The sequence below is a fragment of the Petaurus breviceps genome, unplaced genomic scaffold (genome assembly GCF_028583685.1).
Source record: "Petaurus breviceps papuanus isolate PSGF00001 unplaced genomic scaffold, PetGlider_PUasm1.0 174, whole genome shotgun sequence".
NCBI lineage: Eukaryota > Metazoa > Chordata > Mammalia > Diprotodontia > Petauridae > Petaurus > Petaurus breviceps.
In genome coordinates, this window is record NW_027185761.1 from 10531735 (window position 1) to 10550295 (window position 18561).

The window sequence follows — 18561 nt, forward strand, 5'->3', positions numbered from 1 at the left end:
GTGTGTGTGTGTGTGTGTGTGTGTGTGTGTGTGTGTGTGTGTGTGTGCGCGCGCTGGCTCTCTCTCACACACACACACACACACACACACACACACACACGCAGTGGGCGTGCACGGTGCTGGGAGGAGGCGGAGGCGGAGAGCCGGCCCGCTCGCTGCTTGTCCCCCTCTCCCGCGGGTTAAAGCCGGGGAGCCGGCTGGCAGGACGGACGGCGGAGGGAAATGTGGGCGCGCCCCGGGAGCGCGAGGCCGGACCCGGAGCCCGTATACTGGGGATCCCGCTCTCGGAGAGCTCGGGGATGCCAAGATACACTCCCGGGGAGAGGCTGAGATAGGGGGAAGGTGAGGCCGTCTCCCTCCCCTACCCCCGCACCGAGCGCACCCTGCGCCCCGGACCTAGGAACAGGGAAGGTTGAAGGGGGCTGGCGGGAGCTCAAGTCGGCCGGGGCGAAGGTCAAGGAGGCCCGAGCTGGGGGAGACAAGAAGGTGAAGGACGAAGAAGCGCGGTCCGGGAAGGGAGATGGCGGGAACTAATTGAAGAAGGTCTGGGTAGGTGAGCCATTGGTTAGTTAAAAGCAGGCCCTCAAGTGCAAGGAATAGTGGGGCTCAGGAGGGCAGGATAACCCCCATGCCACCCACCCCCTCCCAGTGCAAGAATGAAATAGGCAGAAGGAATGGGGAGCGGCCAGGATTCCTTAGCATCACTCCTTTCTTGGTTATACCAGGGGAGGTCATACTTCTCAACCTCTCTCCCCACCTCCTCTTCTATTGTAAGCATATATGTCGAGTCCCCATTGGTTTATGGGGTGAATGCAGCAGAAGTAAACCTTAACGAAAGCAGAAATGAGGAGTGTAGAGATAGACCGGTGTAGCTCATCTGGGAGCTGTCCCTTAGGACACAAATATCCCTTTTCTCTGATTTAGATATTGGAGTCCATACTACTTAGTGGAATATGGTTTGGGGGAAAATAGCTTACCATTTATGCCACTGTTCATATAGTGTGGTGAAAAGATGACATAAAGACATAAATTCAGATTAAGACATAGGTTCAGATTTGGATTCCACCGTTTACTGTGTAATATTAGGAAAGCCACTAAAACCCCAAATATGAGTTCATCCCCAAATATGAGTGAGTTGGACTGAATCACCTCTGAGGTTCCTTCCAGTTCTAGACATGTGATCCAATGATTCCTAAGTCACTGGTCCTGTTGCTTGCCAAGTCAGACTTTGGGGATTTGGGAACCACAAAATTCAGTCTTTCATCACTAGATTCCGTGTATTTATTAGTATCTTAGCAAAGGTCCAAGGCAGACAAGGGAGACATCTGGATGTAGCCCTCTCCTCCAGCTACTTGCAATCTAATTGAAGGAAATAAGAAAACATGAAAAGATAACAGCTAAAAAACTATAAGGTCCAAGTGAGCAGAACAAGACAGAGTGCAGAGAAGGGCTGACTACAACAAAAGCAGCACATTTGTACTCAGGGTTAACTTGTATCTGGCAGGAGCAGAGGGTGCTGAGGAGTAGTAGAAGAATGGTTAGACAGGTAGGGTAGAGTTAGATTGTACAGAGTCTTGACTGCCAATGGTTTCGATTTTATGCTAGAGGCATTTTTTGTTGCTTTTGAGTCATTTCAGTCATGTCCAACTCTTTGTGACCCCATTTGGGATTTTCTAGGCAAAGACAGTAGAGTGGTTTGCCATTTCCTTCTCCAGCTCATTTTACAGATGAGAAAACTGAGGCAAACAGGATTAAATGACTTGTCCAGGGTCAAACAGCTAGCTAGTAAGTATCTGGGGCCGCATTTGGACTCAGGAGGGTGAGTCTTCCTGAATCCAGGCCCAGTGCTCCATCTTTCCACTGGGCCACGTAGATGTCCAGAGGAATTAAAGAACTAGGATAGGCTCAAAAGAGTGGCATGAAGAAAATGAAGTTTTAGGGAGATTATCTGGGTAGGAGGATGCAGAGCAGATTGGAGGGAATATGACCATAGACAAGAACGACTTGTCTCTTTGTTCTCTTTCCATTCTGAATCTCTAATCTATGATCCTAAAGCAGTTAGCAAAATGATACAATTATTCAGACCCATATGACTGGGGGAATGGTGGTATTATCAACAATATAACATGTACTGTCACTTTATAATTATGTCAATTTATGGGTTTAAGTTGTAAGGGTGTTTGTTTCCTCCTAGTACTTAAGTGTGCCATACACATACCACAAAGTAAGCAGCTAGAAGGCAAAGTGAATACAGTGCCGGGCTGGAGTCAAGAAGACTCATCTTTCTCAATTCAAATGAGGCTTGAGACACTAACTGTGTGAACCTGTCCAAGTCACTTAACCCTGTTTGCCTCAGTTTCCTCAACTGTAAAAATGAGCCGGAGAAGGAAATGGCAAACCACTCCAGGATCTTTGCCTAGAAACCCCCAAAATGGTTTTAGGAAGAGTCAGGCATGACCAAACAGCAGCAACAAACCACCAAGAACATGGTGGTTCTTGGCTGTATGGGCATATCAGTTAGGCTTCTCCCAGATGTGACTAACAATTCTACTCAGTTATGTTTCCTATAAAAAGAAAACTTATTACTGAGTAACAAGGTTACTTGACTAAACACTAATTACTGACTTCAAAAAATATTTTAGATAAAAATAGAAATGAGTCAAATTTAAAGAACTACCAAATATAGTACTTTCCTAACTGAATTTCAACTGTAATTTCATTTAATCTAATCATAATTTTCCCTACCACAGCTAGATTGGAAAACTATACTATACTCTGGACCCCAGGACAGATGCATTGAGACTTTAGAATAGCTTTGGAGAGGGCTTTCCATGACTTTTCATTCATAAGTGGGTTGTTGAGTCAACTAGACAGTGTATTTCTCCTGTAGGCTGGTGTTCAGTTGCCTTCTGAATAATGCCAATTAACCAGCAGAGAGCTCTTTATACATTGCCTTCTCTGTATTATTTTTGCAAAAGGGGAAACATGCATTCTTCTCCATTTGGTTTTACAGACACCAGGAAAAGATATCAAACCATGAGCATGCATTAAGTCAAGTACACAATCCCAATGACTGTACAATACTTTGATTCCTTTTGCACATCAAGAGAAGTCTTCCCCTCCCCCCCCTTCTCTACATTTCTCCATTTCTCTGACATGGATTTTGAAGTTCAAGTTTGTCTAAAAGTTAATTTGCTTTAAGTACCTTTAGGTTTTTCTTTAATCACTTCAATAAATATCTGTCTCACTTTAAATCTGCTTCTTGAAGGATTTATAACTTTTTTTCAGAACCTACATTTTCTAACAATTTTTAAATAGAGAAATAGAGTTATCCTGAATAAATTAGGAGAAGTTGAGAGTGAATGAGAGAAAATGGTAACAGTAAAGTAGGACATTTCTTCCTTGCCATCCCCCCCACCCCCAACCAGGAATTTGGTTGTGAAAGAGTAGAGATAAAGGAAGATAGCTTGAAGGGATAGTAGAATCAGATGAAGATTTTTTAAAAGACTGGGAGATAACTGGGGTTGTTTGTAGGCAGCTGGGAATGAACTAATTGATAAGGAGAGATTGAAGATTAGAGAGATGGCAGAAGAGATGTTAGGAGACAGGGTAGAAAAGAGAAACTGATGGAAGAGTGATTAGTGGATTGGTTAGAAAACTAGGATGATTTAGGGAAATAGAAACTAAAGAAGAAAAGATTTAGGGAAGAAGGGAGTTGTCTTAGTATTTAGAGGCTGAAGATCTCTTAAGGATCATGTGCTACAGAGGAAAAAACTGAGGCCCAGAGATTTAAAATTACTTGTTCAAGGTCGAAGAAGTAGTAACAGAGGGGCAGCTAGGTGTCCCAGTGAATAGAGCACCAGCCCTGGAGTCAGGAGGACCTGGGTTCAAATTTGGCTGCAGACACTTAACAGTTACTAGCTATGTGACCTTGGGCAAGTCACTTAACCCCGATTGCCCTGCCCTCCCCCCTCCAAAAAAAAAAAAAGTAGTAACAGAGCTAATTTTCCAACCCAGGCCTTTTACATCCAAATTCACTGTTATTTCCAGTGCACCTCATATACCACATAGCGTTAGATACTGCAGGGAAGTCACAGAGAAGGAAGCCTGAAAATAGAGCAGTGGGTTTGGCAAAAAGTCGGTTGGTTCATTCAATAAATCTGTTTTAAGAAGCCAGTTTACCAGGGCTTAAGGAGTGATCCAAGTGTGGAGTTCATCAGTGAAAGAATGAAAAGAAATAATGCATGCAGTGAAGCAGAAACATTAAGCAAGGCTTGTTTTGTTTTATTTTTAAGATGGAGGAAAGTTAGACATGTCCAAAGGCAGGGAGAGAGAATTCAAGAAAGAATTCCCTGGTTTGCACTGTTCAATTTGGCAGACTGCTGCATTCTCCACCTGTCCCATCCCTCCCACTCAACTTTCTAAGCAATCCCAAAGGTTCCTTATAGGCAAATTTAGTCACCCATTGCTGCCATAAGTCACTTGCCAACACATTGAAATTCGCATAAATTATCTGGGTTTCTTTTGTTAGTCACATAATTATTGTAATTTCAATTAACTATCCTTGACTTTTTTTTTATAGTTTCCTTATTTTTATATTCTCAGGTTTTCTAAAAGAAGCATTTTGCGATTTACCAACTTCATGATGCAAGTTAAATAACAAAAGCTGTGTTTATTTAGTGCTTTAAAGTTTTCAAAGTGGTTTATTTAAATGATTCCATTTGATTCTCATAACTCTGTGAGGTAGATACTACCAGTATTATTGTCCCCACTTTACAGATGAGGAAACTGAGACTTGGGGAGGTGAAGTGATTTTTTTCCATGACAGTATTTGAACCCAGATTTTTTTTTTTTACTTTAAGTCCAGTGTTATTTCATCTACTCAACTTTGTATTTAACATTTGTAAAGCACATTAAGGTTTTATAGGCTATTGACTTCTCTTTCTTCCTCCCTGGGCTTTTGTGACTGATTCTCTTGGTTCTCTTCATAATTTTCTGGTTGCTTCTTCTCAGTCTTGTTTGCTGGCTCATCCTCTACATCACATCCCTTCTTAGTGGGTGTCCCCCAAGGCTTTGTCCTTTAATATCTCCTCTTCTTCCTCTATACTTTCTCACTTGAAGACCCCATCAGCTGCTGTGTTATTAATTATCGTCTCCACATAGATGATGGCAAACCACTCCTGTATCCTTGCCAAGAAAAACCCAACCAGGGTCAGGAAGAGTCAGACACAACTGAACAAGAAAAAAAATGCAGGTGATTCCCAGACCTATGTATCTAGAGCTCACATTGCCAGCTACCTTTTGGACATTTTGATCTGGACATCCCCTAAGCACCTCCAATTCAACATATCCAAAATAGAACCCATAATCAACACCTCCCCCCCCCAAAAAAACCCTACTCCTTTCCCAGTTTGATTGTGTGACATGGGAGACACTAGCACAAGACTACCAAGTATGGCGTGCCCTCATCAGAGAAGGTGCTGTGCTCTGTGAGAAAGGCAGAATTGAAGTAGCTCGAAAGAAACACAAGATTGCAAATTTAGAGAATCCACCTACAATGTTCACAGGGCCTATTTGTGTCTGACCTGTGGTAGAGCGTTCCAAGCTTGTGTTGTCTGATCAGCCACAGTTAAACGCTCTGTAACTTGTCTCTAACTATCTGATGTAGTGATGTCACTCTGGTCCTCTTCAAGAACAAAGCACAACAACCAACCAACCACCCTCCTAGTCAACCATGACTGCAAACTTCATTGTCATCTATTACTCATCATTCCCATTCATATCATATCCAATTGGTCACCAAATCTTGTAATTCCTTTCTTCATGACAAGACTAGCATCCGTCCATCTCTTTCTTCAAACTCTTGCATCTACCTCCATAATTCAAGCCCTTATCACATCTAGCTTGAACAGTTAGAGTATCTTCCCAATTGATCTCCCTGCTTCTGGTCTCTCCCCACTCTGATCTATCCTCCATTTATCTACCAAAGTGATTTTCCTAAATTCAGACTTGGTATAGGGAGCTGAGTTATTATTATCCTAATTTTACAGATAAGAGAAGAAAGGTTGTGACCTCAAAGTTACAAACATAGATGACACATTATATAGGGTCTCCTTTCAACCCTTTCCCACTCTTTAATCCCATTATAGGATCACAGGAACTATTGCTTGAAGTGGGTTATAGGGATTCTGACCTGGCTCTTTCATTTTACAGAAATTCTGACCTGGCTCTTTCATTTTACAGAAAAGGAAACTGAGATTCAAGAGAGCCAAATGACCTCTCTTAGGTCATATAAGTACTAAGTGTCAGAACTGAGATTTGAACTCAGGTCTTTTGATTCTAAATTCAGAGTTCCTTCTACTGTTCCTTGGTATGGTCATTTTAAGCACTGAATACAGTTCTACAGCAATTTATCAACCATATCACATTATACAAGATTTTATAGTTCTGTAAACAAAATTGTGAGAGGCAGTATGGTACTGAATTTGGAGTCAGGAGATTTCAATTTGAGTCCCAGTTTTACTATTTATTACCAGTTTGACCTTAAGCAAGTTATTTTACCTTTATTGACTTCAATCCCCACATCTGCTAAATAAGGAGATTGTACTGTATGATCTTTGAATTTTTTTCCAACTCTAAATCTCTGATCCTCTGATTTTCCCCAGCAATTACTTCCTAGATCTCTCCTATAGCAGCTCTGTGATTCTTACTATAATGAGTAGGGGCAGAATTAGGCTCCCTATAAGGGAAAACTTCATAATATTTAGAGATGTCTAAAAGGGGAATAGCCTATCTCAGGGGGTAACTGACCTCCCCTAGTTAATGTCTTTGAACAAAAGCTGAACAACCACTTGTTGGAAAGCTCATAGAACATCATGACTTCTGCAATCCCTTTCAACTCAAAGATTCTGGACCAAAACATTCATGTTTATATTGCTTATTTTGAGATTTATATTGCATCAAATCATCAATACACTCACTTTAGAGTGCTTGGTGAGCTTACTGGTTGTTGCTTTTCAGTCATGTCAGACCCTTTGTGACCCCATTTGGGGTTTTCTTGGCAAAGACACTGGAGTGCTTTGCCATTTCCTTCCCCAGCTCATTTTACATATAAGGAAACTGAGGCCAGCAGGGTTAAGTGACTTGCCCAGGGTCACACAGCTAGGAAGTGTGTGAGCATCCAGTTGAGGCCAGATTTGAACCAGGAAGATGAGTCTTCCTGACTCTAGGTCAGCACTCAATCCACTGCACCACCTTGCTGTCCTAATAAAATACACAAATCTACACACATACACACACACACACACACACACACACACACACACACACATATATATAGACTTTATAGTTATATAACATTCATGTTATATAATTATACATTTATATAATTATATAATGCTCATGTTATATAATTATACATTATATAATTATATGATAATATATAATATGACACATTATGATTATATTATATATAAATATACAATAAATATATTATATATAATTTTATAACATGTAACTATGTATAACAATTACATAATTATTATAAAGTGTGTATGTGTGTGTGTATAACAAAAAGAGAAAGACCCAGAATAAAGGAATAAGCTTTAATTTAGAGACAGCTGGGTGGCATAGTGAATAGAGTATGGGTCTGCTATCAGGAATACCTGCATTCAAATATGACCTCAAAAATTAGCTATGTTACCCTGGACAAGTCACTTAACTTCTGCCTCTGTTTGCTTACCTGTAAAATGGAGTTAATAATAGCACCTACCTCTCAGGGTTGTTGTGAGGAAAGGATTAAATGAAATAATATCTGTAAAATGCTTTGCATAGTACCTGGCCCATAGTAGGTATTTAATAAAGATTTTATTGGGGCAGCTAGGTGGTGCAGTGAATAGAGCACCAGCCCTGGAGTCAGGAGGACCTGAGTTCAAATCCAGCCTCAGACACTTAACACTTATTAGTCATGTGACCTTGGACAAGCTACTTAACCCCAATTGCCCCCCCAAAAAAAATACTTTATTCTTCCTTTAAAGCTCAAATACTCCAATGGAGCTATGATTTCATTGATTTAGATATTCCATTCTTGTTCCTGTCCCCCCTTAAATTTGCCATAGAGTGTCAACCTAATCACTGGGGGATTTTCTTGCTTTTAATGAACAAAAGGGCACCAATGGAGTACTTGGGCTATTAACTTGTTGTCCCTTACTCTTACCATGTGATTAGCCTATCTTTCTCATTCACACATTCCCATGTTGACATCCTTTATTCTAGTTTTTTAAGGTTCCTTATTTATGATAAATTATAGCTTTTTCACACCCATATGGACTTCTCTATCATCCTCTATGTCATACTCATTACTCATACCTTGGAGAGTGCAGTATTCCTTGACTTGAAGCCAAAAACACTAGTAGAATATTGAGGTTTTGTAGATGGGTAAAAAATCATTCAATTATAATACCCTTTGATCCAGAGACCATTATTAGGTCTGTGCCCCCAAAGAGACGAAAGACACAAAAGACACAATGGTACGAAAATATTTGTAATCCATTAACTGGGGACAGCTGAACACATTGTGGTAAATGAATATAATGGAATATTATATCACTGTAAAAAAAAATGACAACTACCACAGATTTGGAGAAACCTGGGAAGACTTATAGAGACAGATGTAGGCTGAAATGAGCAGAAAAAGGAGAGTGATTTGTGCAATGACTAGAATAATTAAAGGAAAACCATTTTGAAAGACTTTAGAGCTCTGATCAATGACAGGTCATGACTTCAGAATGCTTTGATGAAGCACGCTTTCCACCTCTTTACAGAGAAATGACACATAAAGATGGAGAAAGAGACATACATTTATAGACTTAGTCAATAAACTCATTTTTTTTTGGTTGGCTATTAGGGAGGGATTAATTTTTTTTTTTTAAATAAGGACAGTGGTAAGGAAATTGGTATTGATGCAAAACAGAAGGAAAGAAAGAAAAGATCATCAATTAAATATTTTTGAAAAATATACAAAAGAGGGGCAGCTAGGTGGCACAATGGAAAAAGCAACAGCCCTGGAGTCAGAAGGATTGAGTTCAAATTGGACCTCAGACGCTAGCTGTGTGACCCTGGGTAAGTCACTTAACCCTGATTGCTAAATAAATACATGAATGGATAAATGAATGAATGAAAAGATAAATAAAATTTACAAAAGAGACCAGAAGAAAGTTGAGAAAGGTAGAAAGGAAAGCAGGGAAGTCATATGACTAGTGCATTAAACTTAATAGATACTTTAAAAAGCAAACTATGAATAAGAATAGTTAGCATTTTATATATTGTTTTAAGATTTTCAAAATGCTTTGAATATATGAACCCACTTAATCCTCTCAACTACTGTGTAAGGTGCATATTATTAATAGCCCCATTTTATAGATGAAGAAATTGAGGTGCAGAGAGGTTAAATGATTGCTCAATAAGTTCAAATCTGAGGTCAGATTTGAAGTCAGGTCTTCCATTCTGTATTTTAAAATGTTCATGTTTATTGATGTTTAAGTTCATAATAAAAAAATAAAATGAGAAGAAACAAATGTAGACTCTTGTCTTTGGGAAAAGTTTTGGGTCATTAAAGGAATTTTACAGATTGTTTTTTTTTTTTTTGTCTTTTGGAGGGCATTTGGGGTTAAGTAACTTGCCCAAGGTTACACACCTAGTTTTCTTTGTGTGGATGTTAAGTGTCTGAGGCCAGAACCAAACTCAGGTCCTCCTGGCTCTGGGGCTGGTGCTTTACTTACTGTGTCACCTAGCTGCCCCGAATTTTACAGATTCTTGAAGGCAATCCAACTCTCCCTCTTCTTACTCAACACTGGGTTCCATTCACTGTCTGTTCATATAGTCTGTGTGAAATATAAGTAGTATATGTGTCTATATATATATATATGTATGTATGTGTCTCTATATATACATATGTATGTGTGTGTATATATATATATGTGTGTGTATATACAGGTATTTAGCTCACTTAGCATGTATATAATCATTTGCACTGTATATCTCTATATTCATGTGTACATGTATCTATATGCATATGGATATGCTAATGTTCGTCCTTGTCTTTGAAGAGGATCAATGACATCACAGGTATTGTCTTGACTTGTGTGTGAATTGGCTTTAAGTGAGGCAGAGATGCACAAAGGCATCAGCCTCACTCTCTCTACCAGAGTCATCAAAGTCCAGTGGCAAGACAAAAGTCATAAAGACTGGCAATGGCCTGGGATGTAGTTGATGACGTCGGCATCTCTGATGTCTGACCAAGGTCTAACGGCTCCACAGCACCTGCTTCAGCTGCATTCATAGCCACTGAAACCAATTGTTCTTATCTGCCCATTCTACCAAGGGAAGTCTTCCTATGCTTGGGGTAGACACCCCCTAACTCACTAATGGGCTTCAGGCCTGTTTAGACTGTTTAGCTAAACCTGGTTTAGCCTATAGGGACACTCTACTGAGGTCTGGTTGCCACATATACCATACCTTCTTGGAGCCCCAGGTGGGGTTGAGTGCCAGGTGGACCCCAAAGGTAGATGAGCAGCCCTGCAAAGGGCTTGACAAGCCCACACACCAGAGGTGCTAGTCTTCCTGAACACCCCAGCTGATCCCATTAATGGAGAAACTCTACAGGTTGTCCATCTATCCTCATGTCAAAATATGAGTAACAGACATTGGCCCCTCCCACTTATGTCACGATAAGACTAAATTAATCCTGTAATTAAGGCATTAATAATCTTTCAGCTAGAACTGAAGTGTCTTATGAATGGCTACCTTTTTTAGTCCTGGTAAATTACCTCGTGAGGGCGTCAATATCAATTATTACACTGATAGGCAGTTTTCCCCCCTTTCACCTGTGATGATATAATATAACAAAAGGACTAGGTCTGGCATCAAAGGATCCTGGTTCAAATCCCACCTTTGCACTAATTGTGTGTATGACCTTGGACAACTCATTGACCTTCTTTGGCCCTGTTAGTTCATTTGTAAAATGAGGGTAAGGGTATATTGGATGGCCTCTGAAGTATGTTCTCCCTCTGGATCTAAGAACCTATGATAAAGTTAGAATTTTTGTTTTATCATATGCAAGGAACACAAGTCCATGTAAGTGACAATCTGTGTATTATAACTCCTTATGTAAGGGACAAAAACAAAACTTTTAATAAGGTTTATCTATGTTATTTTCATATCCAAAAGACCTTTACCTTTTCAAATTAAAAATGAGAATTAGAACTGGAAAGAAACTAGGGCAGTTAAACCCAGGCTCCTCATTCTCAAATGGCTTGTTAAGTGACTTGACCAAGGTCACACAGCTAGTGAGTGTCTTATTCAAGATTTGAATTCAGATCTTCCTGACTTCAGGTCTAATGTTCTATCTACTGAGCCACCAAAGTAGCACAAAAGGTATCTTTAAAAAAAATTTTTAATAAAAATTTAGTTAGTGGAATGAGTTGAAGAAACCTTAGGACTCAGAACATAAGACCCAGTGAGGAGGAGGTAAGACAAGGTGCCTTAAGGTGCTCCTGTGGAGCCTCCCCCCAGGGGAGGCAGGCAGGGGGCTAAGCTCAGTTGTTTCTATTTGCTGATGGGATCCAAATGTCATCAATGCTCTCTCAATTTTAAATCCCTAGCAGCCTCACCCTAGTTATGGACTTTGATGCCACACAGTTTAGTTACTGACCATATAGAAGCTTGCCTAGGGCACTAAGTAAAATTTTTATTTATATATGTACATTAAGAATATTAATCCATGCATACACATAACACATATGTGTACATATAACATACTAAAATATATGTTTAAACATGTATTGTTCTTCTATACATGTATAATGCATTTACAAGCGTTTATTAAGCTGTCTCTGCACTATGCTGAGTACTAGAGATACAAAGAAAAGTGAAAACAGTCTCTCTCCTCAAGAAGCTTACATTCTAATAGGGGAAACAACACAAACTCAATGTTCTTAAACTTTTTTTTTTTAGGACCCCTTTACCCTCTTAAAAATTGAGGACCTTGGGGGGTGGCTAGGTGGCACGGTGAATAGAGCACCGGCCCTGGAGTCAGGAGTACCTGAGTTCAAACCCGGCCTTAGATCCTAACACAAAAACTAACTGTGTGACCTTGGGCAAGTCACACTTAAACCCAATTGCCCTCCAAAAAGGAAAAAAAATTGAGGACCTCAAAGAGTTTTTTTAATGTGGGTTATATGACAATATTTACCATATTAGAAATTAAAATTGACCTTTTAAAATATTTATTAATTAATTTTAAAATTATGATAATAAACCCATTACATATTAACATGAATGGCATATTTTTATAAAAATTATATAATTTTCAAAACAAAAAAATTGAAAAGTGGCATTGTGTATTTTTCTACACATAAATCTCAAATTGTTTTTGCACCATCAATGCAAATGTCAACACACTTGTTCCAAGACAAACCATGAGATTACAAAAAGTTATTCAATACTTTGGCTGTTTTAGCACCACTCAGGTTTGTTGTCAAGCATTCGCATCAAAGATCTTCTTCAGGGATTTGGTGGTGTCAGTACTGGACAAAGCCAAGCAATACCAGCCATGTCCATAAATTTGTCCATTTTAAGGCAAAAGTACAATTCTGTGACAAGATGTTCACTCAGTCTTCGTTTTTACAGCTAAATTTTTAATTCACAGGTAAAACAGCCTTGGGAAAACACTACTCACTCCTGAAAAAGTGAAAAAGGATAATTATTCCTTAGCATTAATATGAAAAGTTTTGACCTCAGGGAGTCCTAAAAGGGAGTCCCCAGACCAAACTTTGAGAATGGCTAGTGTTAAGTCAATAGTGTATACAAAATATATGCAAAGCAGATAGAAGGTAATCTTTTTTTTAATAGTATTTTTTTCTAATCACATCTCAAGACAATTTTTAGCATTCATTTTAAAAAGATTTTGGGATCCAAATTTTTCTCCTTCTCTCCCTCCCCTGCCCTCTTCTGAAAATGGTAGGCAATTTGATATGGGTTATACATGTGCTATCATGTAAAACATATTTCCATATTAGTCGCAGTTGTGAAAGAAGAAACAGATCAAATGGAAAAAAAAAACGTGAAAAAGAATAAAGTGAAGAAATATGCTTCCATCTGCATTCAGATCATCCGTTTCTTATCAGGATGTGGATAACATTTTCCTTCATGAGTCCTTTGTACTTGTGTTGGATTATTGTGCTGCTAAGAAGAGCAGTCATGCGTAGTTGATCATGACATAATGTTACTGATATTGTGTACAATGTTTTCCTGGTTCTGCTCATTTCACTCAGCATCAGTTCATATAAGTCTTTCCAGGTTTTTCTGAAATCTTCCTGTTCATCATTTCTTATTGTACAACAGTATTCCATTACATTCATATGCCACAGCTTGTCCAGCCATTCCCCAACTGATGGGCATCCCCTCAATTTCCAATATTTTGCCACCACAAAAAGGGCTGCTATAAATATTTTTGCAGGTGGGTCCTTTTCCCTTTTTTATGATCTCTTTGGAATACAGGCCCAGTAGCGGTATTGCTGGATCAAAACATATGCACAGTTTTGGTTGCCCTTTGGGCATAGTGATGGAAAGTAATCTAAGAGGGGAAGTTACTAGCAACTTAGGAAGGCCTCCTTTAAAGGTTGTATTTGAGCTGAGTCTTAAAAGAAGTTATGGAAACCAATAACACTGTGGGCATGGGAGACAGCCAATGCAAAAGCCCAGACATAGGAGATGGAGGGGCCTGTTCAAAGAAGAAAAAGAAGGTGAAAGTAGCAGGATGATTACATGTATGTAGAGAGGATAAAGTGTGAGGATACTGGAAGGGTTGGAAGAGAACAGGGGCTAAAGAGCTTTAAATGCTAAACAGAGTTTATATTTGATCCTGGAGCTAATAGGGAACCATTAGAGCTTACTGAGATGCTGGGAGACAGGGGTGGACATGGTCGGGCCTATGCTTTAGAAAAATGACCTTTGGTAGCAGAATAAAGATGGATTGGAATGGAGAGAGACCCAAGACAAGGAGACCTCTGAGAGGTGCAGAGGGCCTGAACAAGGTATTGGCTGTTTACATGAAGAGACGGGGACATAGAGATATAGATATCAACACATACATCTATATCTATCTGTATCTAGATATAGCTATAGATATACATTTGGGTTTTTTAAATAATTTTTCAGTCATGTCTAACTCTTTATGACCCCATTTGGGGTTTTCTTGGCAAAGATCCTTGGAGTGGTTTACCATTTCCTTCTCCACTTCATTTTACATATGAGGAAATTGAGGCAAACAGAGGTAAGTGGCTTGCCCAGGGTTACACAGCTAGTGTCTGAGGCCAGATTTGAACTCAAGAAGATGACTCTTCCTGTCATGTAAATACAGTACATACACACACAAGAAGCATGGTGATCCCAAAAGAATCATACCCTTAAACTTAAAATATCTGATATGTAATAGATATTCTACATCCAATACCCATTTTATTTTTTTTAGTTTTTATTTATTTAATTTCTTTTTAAAGCAATTGGGGTTAAGTAACTTGCTCAAGGTTACACAACCAGTTATTTCTGGGGGTGGTGCTAAGTATCTGAGCCCAGATTTGATCCAGGTCATCCTGACACTGGAGCTGGTGCTCTTACTCGCTGAGCCACCTGGCTGCCCCTAAGCAATTGGGGTTAAGTAACTTACTCAAGGTTACACGACCAGTTATTATTTTTGTGTGGGTGCCGAGTATCTGAGGCCGGAACCGATCCTGGCTCTCCCAACTCCGGGGCTGGGGCTTACTCACTGTGCCACCTGGCCACCCCTTCAATACCCATTTTAAAGACAGGAAAAACAACAGAGTGATTGCCCAGCCATGGCCACCATCTTACTACTGCCAAGGGCTGAAATCTGGAACTTTCAGACGTGGATATATTTGTATATATAGACTTAAAAAAAAAAGATTCATTATATACCAGCCACCCTGTCTTTTTTACACATGTGCATATAATGATTGAATAACAGATACTAAATATCAGTTCCAAGTTGTACCCTAAACTTTCAATTTTCTGAATTCATTGCTTCCCTGATGCCATCATACCTACCCACAAACCTGGGCCCTATTGCCTATTGCTAAACCATTTTTGCTAATGCCAAGTACTTCAAGGAATTTAGTGAATAATTTGGAATGATTAGGTCAAATATTATTGTTCATATTTGCTTTTCGGTTGCATTTTTCATGGTCATATATTTTGTTTGTTTTTGCCACAAGAAGCTAATGGGATTTTGCCCTTAGGGGTTTCATTTCACACAACTCTACCCTTAGGTCTCCCAAACTCTACTGCTGTTTGGTTAAAGGAGGGAGATACAAATATAGACCCTTACCAGTGGACACTTCCTCAGAATGTATCACTGAAGAATAGAGGTTCTTAACCTTTTGGAGGGTCATGGAACCCTCAAACGATCTGGTGCAACCTATAGACCCTCTCAGAAAAAAAATGCTTTTAAATGCATAAAACGAAATACATCGGATAATGAAAGAAACCAATTATATTGAAAGACCATTATCAAAGTAACTTTTAAAAACCAGTTTTACCGACCTCAGGTTAAAAATTGCTAGTCTAGAACCAACCAAAAGGCATTAGGAACAGAAGATTTGCTCAAGATCACCAAATTTTAATCTCTTTCCTTGAAAAGATGAGACTACTGAGGCACCAAGAAGTAAAGTGACTTACTCAAGGTCACATAGTAAGTATCCAAGCTCAGACAAGAATTCAGGTCTCCCAAATCCAAGAACAGGCCTCCTTTAACAACACACCAGACTGCTTCATTCCTGATTAGCAAAGTGCTGGCTTTCCACCAGCTCATTCAGCTTCGAAATGTCAGCTGAAATCCCCTTCCTTATCTAGACCTGCCAGAGGGAGCCTCCAACCCTGTTCTAGATAGGAAAAGAAGGGCAACAAAGAGAGACAAAGTGAGCTGAGGAGTGGCTGCTGAAAAGTCTCCAGAAAAGGAGGAAGCAAGCAAGAAAATAGCATCGAGGGACACAGAGGAGGGAAATGAAGAGGCATGCTCCAACCATGGGGCTTCTTCAGGTGCTATTAGACTTTTTAAATGGAATTCATATTTATATAGCCTTTAGGTTTTGCAAAGAGCTTTCATCACAACCTTGTAGCTGGTGTGAGTATTATTGGCCCCATTTTACAGAATAGGAAACTGAGGCTCAGAGAGCCTTGGGCAAAGAAGCTATCAGGATCTTGAAAAAGCCAAGATTCAGTTCCTTTAACCTTATTTTCCTAAGGAAAAATAATCTATACTTTAAAAAAAATGTTTCTGATCTTGAGATAGTGGAGAAAGTTGGCAAGGGAGCAGATCTTGTAATCCTGATACCCAGAAGATGTCTTTCCTGTGGGAAGAAAGCTTCCCATTAGCTGGCCAGATTCCAGACCCTTACAGGATCACTTTACAAAGAATATACCATGTGGCCAGTTGAAAGAGCAAATTTTGCCCTGCAAGGCCCCAACACACATAGATGCCAGAGCACAAGTAAACATTCATCAAAGACATGTCCTTCGACTTTGAACAGACGTTTCAGGCCTGCGTGTTCCGATTCCAGGTGACCAGGAGCTTTTCTTCTCCCTGCCCAATTTCCTCATCTCCTTAAACAATAGTTAACAAACCTGCCCAGCCCCAGACATCAATTCTGGAGTAAATAAAACTCAGTCATAAGTAGTAAAATCACAGAATGGTGTTTCAATAAGAAGAGAAACAGCTAAACCTGTTCATGGTGCACCTTAGCTGGTGCCATACTGGTCCTCAATAATGGAAGACACATGAAGCTTCCTTTGACCCATTTTGCCAGGTAATATTGAAGATGAAATCCTGCCTTGCATTCTTGGTCATTATTCTAACTCAGCAAAGGAATAATTTTCACAGAAAACTTTTGTTGCAATAAGAAAGGGCTTCTTAACTCAATATGAAGGGCAGAGAAGGTAGGAATTGGTATAGTAGAAAAGAATCTCAGTTGGACTCAGAAGATCTGGGGTCAATTCCTGGCCCTGCCACCCACCAGCTGTGTGACCTTGAGTAATATGCTTTCCTTTCTGAAACTCAATTTTCCTCATCTATAAAATGGGTGGGTTGGACTAGATGACCCCAAAAGTCTCTTCTAATTCTTGATAAATATCCTGCTCCAATATGCTCATGAGACTTTCCTCCCTTTAGTCTGATGCATTTTGTTTCTGACTGAGCAATCAGAAACTATAGGCCATACAAGGACATCCTACCACCCTATAGACACAAGCCCATTCTTCGTTTTAGTCCAACAGCAATGTGGCAGATCACTTTCCTGAGCAGTCCAAAGGGTGGGAGTGGGGAGGCTACTCACATATTCTCAGCTTCTCAGCCTTTTGGTCTTTTTGACTACTCTGGTTTTACAGCAAGGAGACAGACATGGTGTGGTACAATGGGAAGGTTGCAGGGTTTGAATCCCAGCTCACCACTTACTTCCTGTATGATCTTGGGCAGATTATTTAACCTCTCTGACACTCAGTTTCCTCATCTGTTTAAAAAAATGGACTAAATGATCTAAAAAGGCCTTTTCATCTTTAAACCTAAGATTCTGTCATCCTCCTGTGACTTTCAGAGAAACTAAGAGGCTTTCCCATGGCCTAGGGAGAAGAAAGCAGTTTTCAAATAATTAATGTAAAGTCAAAATTAGAATTGTCTTGTGTGGCACCAGAGGGTACACGTGGGAGCAAAGGGTAGAAGTGTCAGAGAAGCAAATTTATGCTTAATAGAAGGAAAAACTTCCCAATTAATTAACAAGTCTTAAATACCTACCCAGGGCCAGGCACTATGCCAGGAACTGGGGGTATAAACATAAAAACATGTAAGAAGCTTAAAGAGTATGGTGTGGTTAAAAAAGAAAAAAGCAAGGGGCTTAGAGCCAGAGGTTCTGGGTTCAAATCTCTCCTCTCTCACTTACCATATCTGCATCCTGGGGCAAGTCACAGTCTTTCTGAGTCTCCTTCCTAAAATGGACCAGACAGCCTCTAAGGTCTCTTTCAGCTTAATGTCTTCAATCCCATGATGTCCTACTGGAGAGAGACAGTGTGAGCACCAGACACTAACAGGGGTGGGGTGGAATCACGAAAGGCTTTTTTGGTAGTAGGTGGAAATTGGGTCAAGGCTTCTAAGAGCTATAAATGAGGAATGAGAGCATTTCCAGGCAATGGGGTGCAGGAGACTAGAGATGGAATTGTGTATATGGGAAATAGAAGTCAACCATTTTCAGCTACAACAGAGTGTGACAAGAGTATTATGTAATCAGTCTGCAAAGATAAGCTGAAGCCAGGCAGGAAAAGGCTTTAAATACTTAAATGAGGAGCTTATATTTTATTCTAATGTTAATGAGGAGTTTTTTGATCAGGAGAATGACATGGCCAGACCTGTCTGTGCTTTAGTAAAATACATTTGGCAACTTACTGGAAAATAGACTGGAGAAGGAAGAAACTGGATAAATAGAGAGAGAACAATTTAGG

General features: G+C 39.8%; 1 long non-coding RNA gene across 1 annotated transcript; it reads right to left on the reverse strand.

Moving 5' to 3' along the window:
- Positions 1 to 12267: 12267 nt before the first annotated feature.
- LOC138158387 (uncharacterized) lies at positions 12268 to 18143 on the reverse strand. The gene is made up of 2 exons (XR_011167627.1): positions 18006 to 18143; positions 12268 to 12738 (listed from the first exon to the last, which is right to left on the reverse strand). It is a non-coding gene; the product is annotated as an uncharacterized lncRNA (long non-coding RNA).
- Positions 18144 to 18561: the final 418 nt, after the last annotated feature.